The sequence below is a fragment of the Cervus canadensis genome, chromosome X (genome assembly GCF_019320065.1).
Source record: "Cervus canadensis isolate Bull #8, Minnesota chromosome X, ASM1932006v1, whole genome shotgun sequence".
In the NCBI taxonomy this organism is placed as follows: domain Eukaryota; kingdom Metazoa; phylum Chordata; class Mammalia; order Artiodactyla; family Cervidae; genus Cervus; species Cervus canadensis.
Window position 1 is genome coordinate 107,143,181 of NC_057419.1, and position 6,958 is coordinate 107,150,138.

Below are 6,958 nucleotides of genomic sequence, written 5' to 3' on the forward strand. Positions count from 1 at the left end.
TCATTCTATGAGGGCACCATCACCCTAATACTAAAACCAGACAAAGATGCCACAAAAAAAAAAAAAAGAAAGAAAACTACAGGCCAATGTCACTGATGAACATATATGCAAAAATCCTTAACAAAATTCTAGCAAACAGAACCAAACGACATATTAAAAAGACCATACATCATGACCAAATGGACTTATCCCAGGGATGCAAGGATTCTTCAATATCCATAAATCAATCAATGTAATACACCATATCAACAAATTGAAATATAAAAAAAAAAACATATGATTATCTCAATAGATGCAGAAAAAGCCTTTGACAAAATTCAACATCCATTTATGATAAAAACTCTCCAGAAAGCAGGAATAGAAGGAACATACCTCAACATAATAAAAGCTCTATATGACAAACCCACAGAAAACATTATCCTCAATGGTGAAAAATTGAAAGCATTTCCCCTGACGTCAGAAACAAGACAAAGGTGCCCACTCTCATCATTACTATTCAACATAGTTTGAGAAGTTTTGGCCACAGCAATCAGAGCAGAAAAAGAAATAAAATGAATCCAGATTGGAAAAGAAGAAGTAAAACTCTCACTATTTTCAGATAACATAATCCTCTACATCAGTTCAGTTCAGTCACTCAGTCGTGTCCGACTCTTTGAAACCCCATGAATCGCAGTCCACCAGGCCTCCCTGTCCATCACCAACTCCCAGAGATTACTCAAAGCCATGTCCATTGAGTCGGTGATGCCATCCAACCATCTAATTCTCTGTTGTCCCCTTTTCCTCCTGCCTCCAATCCCTCCCAGTATCAGGGTCCTTTCCAAAGAGTAAACTCTTCGCATGAGGTGGCCAAAGTACTGGAGTTTCAGCTTCAGCATCAGTCCTTCCAATGAACACCCAGGACTGATGTCTTTTAGGATTGACTGGATGGATCTCCTTGCAGTCCAAGGGACTCTCAAGAGTCTTCTCCAACACCACAGTTCAAAAGCATCAATTTTTCAGCGCTCAGTTTTCTTTATAGTCCAACTCTCACATCCATACATGACCAATGGAAAAGCCATAGCCTTGACCAGATGGACCTTTGTTGGCAAGGTAATGTCTCTGCTTTTTAACATGCTATCTAGGTTGGTCATCAGTTTCCTTCCAAGGAGTAAGCGTCTTTTAATTTCATGGCTGCAATCACCATCTGTAGTGATTTTGGAGCCCCCCAAAATAAAGTCTGACACTGTTTCCACTGTTCCCCCATCTATTTCCCATGAAGTGATGGGACCAGATGCCATGATCTTAGTTTTCTGAATGTTGAGCTTTAAGCCAACTTTTTCACTCTCCTCTTTCACTTTCATCAAGAGACTCTTTAGTTTTTCTTCACTTTCTGCCCTAAGGGTGGTGTCATCTGCATATCTGAGGTTATTGATATTTCTCCCGGCAATCTTGATTCCAGCTTGTGCTTCTTCCAGCCCAGTGTTTCTCATGTTGTACTCTGCAGATAAGTTAAATAAGCAGAGTGACAATATACAGCCTTGACGTACTCCTTTTCCTATTTGGAACCAGTCTGTTGTTCCATGTCCGGTTCTAACTGTTGCTTCCTGACCTGCATACAGATTTCTTAAGAGGCAGGTCAGGTGGTCTGGTATTCCCATCTCTTTTCAGAATTTTCCACAGTTTATTGTGATCCACACAGTCAAAGGCTTTGTCATAGTCAATAAAGCATAAATAGATGTTTTTCTGGAACTCTCTTGCTTTTTTGATGATCCAGCAGATGTTGGCAATTTGAACTCTGGTTCCTCTGCCTTTTCTAAAACCAGCTTGAACATCTGGAAGTTCATGGTTCATGTATTGCTGAAGGCTGGCTTGTTGAATTTTGAGCATTACTTTACTAGCATGTGAGATGAGTGCAATTGTGTGGTAGTTTGACCATTTTTTAGGACTGCCTTTCTTAGGGGTTGGAATGAAAACAGACCTTTTCCAGTCCTGTGGCCAATGCTGAGTTTTCCAAATTTGCTGGCATATTGAGTGCAGCACTTTCACAGCATCATCATTCAGGATTTGAAATAGCTCAACTGGAATTCCATCATGTCCACTAGCTTTGTTCGTAGTGATGCTGTCTAAGGCCCACTTGACTTCACATTCCAGGATGTCTGGTTCTAGGTGAGTGATCACACCATCGTGATTATCTGGGTCATGAAGATCTTTTTTTTACAGTTCTTCTGTGTATTCTTGCCACCTCTTCTTAATATCTTCTTCTTGTTAGGTTCATACCATTTCTGTCCTTTATTGAACCCATCTTTGCATGAAATGTTCCCTTGATAGCTCTAATTTTCTTGAAGAGATCTCTAGTCTTTCCCATTCTGTTGTTTTCCTCTATTACTTTGCACTGATCACTGAGGAAGGCTTTCTTATCTTTCCTTGCTATTCTTTGGAACTCTGCATTCAAATGGGAATATATTTCCTTTTCTCCTTTGCTTTTCACGTCTTTTCTTTTCACAGCTATTTGTAAGGCCTCCTTAGAGAACCATTTTGCCTTTTTGCATTTCTTTTCCATGGGGATGGTCTTGATCCCTGTCTCCTGTACAATGTCATGAACCTCCATCCATAGTTCACCAGGCTCTCTGTCTATCAGATCTAGTCCCTTAAATCTATTTCTCACTTCCACCGTATAGTCATAAGGGATTTGATTTAGGTCATACCTGAATGGTCTAGTGGATTTCCCTACTTTCTTCAATTTCAGTCGGAATTTGGCAATAAGGAGTTCATGATCTGAGCCACAGTCAGCTCCTGGTCTTGTTTTTGCTGACTGTATAGAGCTTCTCCATCTTTGGCTGAAAAGAATATAATCAATATGATTTCGGCATTGACTATCTGGTGATGTCCATGTGTAGAGTCTTTTCTTGTGTTATTGGAAGAGGGTGTTTGCTATGACCAGTGCATTCTCTTGGAAGAATTCTATTAGCTTTTGCCCTGCTTCATTCTGTACTCCAAGGCCAAATTTGCCTGTTACTCCAGGTGTTTCTTGACTACTTACTTTTTCATTCCAATCCCATATAATGAAAATTACTAGAGTTAATCAATGAATATAGTAAAGTTGCAGGCTATAAAATTAACACACAGAAATTCCTTTCATTCCTGTATACTAACAATGAGAAAACAGAAAGAGAATTTAAGGAAGCAATTCCACTCAGCATTGCAATGAAAAGAATAAAATACTTAGGAATATATCTACCTAAAGAAACAAGAGACCTATATATAGAAAACTGTAAAACACTAATGAAAGAAATCAAAGAGGACACAAACAGATGGGGAAATATACCATGTTCATGGATTGGAAGAATCAGTATAGTGAACATGAATATACAACTCAAAGCAATCTATAGATTCAATGCAATCCCTGTCTAGCTACCAATGGTATTTTTCACAGAAGTGGAACAAATAATTTCACAATTTGTATGGAAATATAAAAAAAAATCGAATAGCCAAAGCAATCTTGAGAAAGAAGAATGGAACTGGAGGAATCAACCTGCCTGACTTCAGGCTATACTACAAACCTACAGTTATAAAGACAGTATGGTACTGGCACAAAGACAGAAATATAGATCAATGGAACAAAATAGAAAGCCCAGAGATAAATCCATGCACCTATGGACACCTTATCTTTGACAAAGGAGGGAAGAATATAGAATATACAATGGAGAAAGGACAATCTCTTTAAAAAGTGGTGCTTGGAAAACTGTTCAACCTCCTGTAAAAGAATGAAACTAGAACACTTTCTAACACCATACACAGAAATAATCTCAAAATGGATTAAAGATTTAAACGTAAGACCAGAAACTATTAAACTCCTAGAGGAAAACATTAGCAAAACACTCTCCGACATAAGTCACAGCAAGATCCTCTATGACCCACCTCCCAGAGGAATGGAAATAAAAGCAAAAATAAGGAAATGGGACCTAATTAAACTTAAATGCTTTTGCACAACGAAGGAAACTATAAGCAAGGTGAAAAGACAGCCTTCAGAATGGGAGAAAATAATAGCAAATGAAGCAACGGACAAAGAATTAATCTCAAAAATATACAAGCAACTTCTGCAGCTCAATTCCAGAAAAATAAATGACCCAATCAAAAAATGGGCCAAAGAACTAAACAGACATTTCTCCAAAGAAGACATACAGATGGCTGACAAACACATGAAAATATACTCAACACCACTCATTATCAGAGAAATGCAAATCAAAACCACAATGAGGTACCATTTTATGCCAGTCAGGATGGCTGCTATCCAAAAGTTTACAAACAATAAATGTTGAAGAGGGTGTGGAGGAAAGGGAACCCTCTTACCCTTTTGGTGGGAATGCAAAGTAGTACAGCCACTATTGAGAACAGTGTGGAGGTTGCTTAAAAAACTGGAAATAGAACTGCTGTATGACCCAGCAATCTTACTGCTGGGCATACACACCAAGGAAACCAGAACTGAAAGAGACTCATGTATCCCAGTGTTTGTTGCAGTACTGTTTTTAATAGCCAGGACATTGAAGCAACCTAGATGTCCATCAGCAGATGAATGGATAAGAAAGTAGTGGTATGTATACACAATGGACTATTACTCAGCCTTTAAAAAGAATACATTTGAATCAGTTCTAATGAGGTGGATGAAACTGGAGCCTATTATACAGAGTGAAATAAACCAGAAAGAAAAACACCAATACAGTATATTAACACATACATATGGAATTTAGATAGATGGTAACTACGACCCTATATGTGAGACAGCAAAAGAGACTCAGATGTATAGAACAGTCTTTCAGACTCTGTGGGAGAAGGCGAGGGTGGGATGATTTGAGAGAATAGCATTGAAACATGTATATTATCATATGTGAAACAGATTGCCAGTCTGGGTTCAATGCATGAGACAGGGTGCTCTGGGTTGGTGCACTGGGATGACCCAGAGGGATGGGATGGGGAGGGTGGTGGGAGGGGGGGTTCAGAATGGGGAACACATGTACACCCATGGCGGATTCATGTCAATGTATGGCAAAACCAATACAATATTGTATGGTAGTTAGCCTCCAATTAAAATAAATAAAATAGAACAATTAAAAAACAAAAAACAAAAACAAAGCTTTGATCCCCAAAGTGATGTAGTTATCTGTAGTCATGTGTCCAAGGCCACACAGGAAGGGCCAAGATCAAAACCCAGGTCATAAGACTCCAAAATCAGTTCCTTTTCCACTATACCAAGGAATACATGATAGCTTTGGGGGGGAGAGACACTCTGATATTCATATAGCTGAAGGATTACTGAGGACCTCAATATGTGGAAGTCAAAAACAAGGCTGATGTTCAACATTATCAGTATTTGTTCTTTGAAGCTAAAGATTTCTAACATGATTATTTTACTATAAATAAATCGATATATAAAATTTATAGCATGAAGATAGTCTGTTAAGCAATTCTACATTTTTAAAAACACTATATATTTTGTCACTCTGGCTAAATATAGCTTTTTAAGGATAGGGTCCATGCTTGATAGACAACTGACTTGGTTTCTGGTTTATGTTGAAATATATGGAAGCCACCCAAAAGCTCATGTTTCATAACGGGAGAAGGAAGAAGGTCAGCACTTAGTGTCTATGTACCCTACCCCACTCTGGATAAATAATAGATACATAGATTTGTTCACTTATTCAGCAAACTGAATGTTAGACTATTTGTTATGTGCAAATAGCTGTGCTAATTGCAGTAGGATGTATACAAAGGTGAAAATAATAAAACAACAACAAAAAAGAAGCAAATTTTTTTTTTTTAAATCACAGCCTCTTGAATTTCCATGATCTTACCTCTGATCTTATTTGAGAATTCCTTAGTTGCCTTAGGCTCATCAAATGCATCATAGGTAACTTGTTAGAGAGGTTAAATATGTTCATTCATTCTCATAAAGACTGTGAGGCCCATACCACTGCCATGCTGTAAACATAGGAATCTAAATTCAGCTCATTTATGATTTTTATTGCTATGACAAGCACATTTTAAAATCTCTCTGTGAATCACCAGTGGTAGCAGTTTTACTCTTGAACACTAAGCAGCAGTTAAGAAATCATGTTAGATATTCTAGCAATCTGTTTTAATACCAGTTAGCTAATAAAATAATTAGCAAAGTGGGAAATGTATTAGTACTACACGGTATTACGACTTAGCTGAAATTGCATGTGCGGATGCATAATGTGGAATTTCTAAAAATTCCATTTAGAAAATTTAGCAGTGTATTTAAATATTTCTCATTCACAGGCAACCAGCTGTGATGGAGGAAGCTGTATTTAAATAGTTAGTCAAAATTGAAGGTGCCAGCAGATTTCAAACAGAACACGTGAAAAGGAACTTTTTATAAAATTTGTTTTCTTTCTTGACAGGATTATCACAACACACCAAGATTGAGGTGTTAGGTTTATTTTAAGCACCTGTGTAGATTTCAAAGTTTTATGCTGCATTCTTTTCTAAGTATACAACTGTCTGATAATACTCACTGTAAATACCCATGCACCTGTACAGACACTCCTTGTGTGAGAGACCATGACTGTAGTGTACATATTAGGGTATACTTTGAACGTAGTTTTATGTAACATCTGAGCATAGTGATTCAAAGATAACATGCTAAAAAAATAAGTACCTGATTATTATATCTTTTGTCCAGAATCTATTTTTTACTGCAAAAAAAAAAAAAAAAAAAACTGTAAGGCAAATATTAAGTATATTATAGCATTCTTGTGACATCTATACTACCAAAGTGCGAGCTTCTTAATACTAAATCAGCCATAGAGCAAACAATGCAAGAAGTCTATGGAGACATTTTTCTTTTCTTTTCTTTCTTTCTTTTTGAAAACACACAGTATCAAGTCATAACAGAACAATTACTAATTCAGTCAAATTCATTATGGTGTAATGAAGCAGACGTCCTGTATACACCAACAGA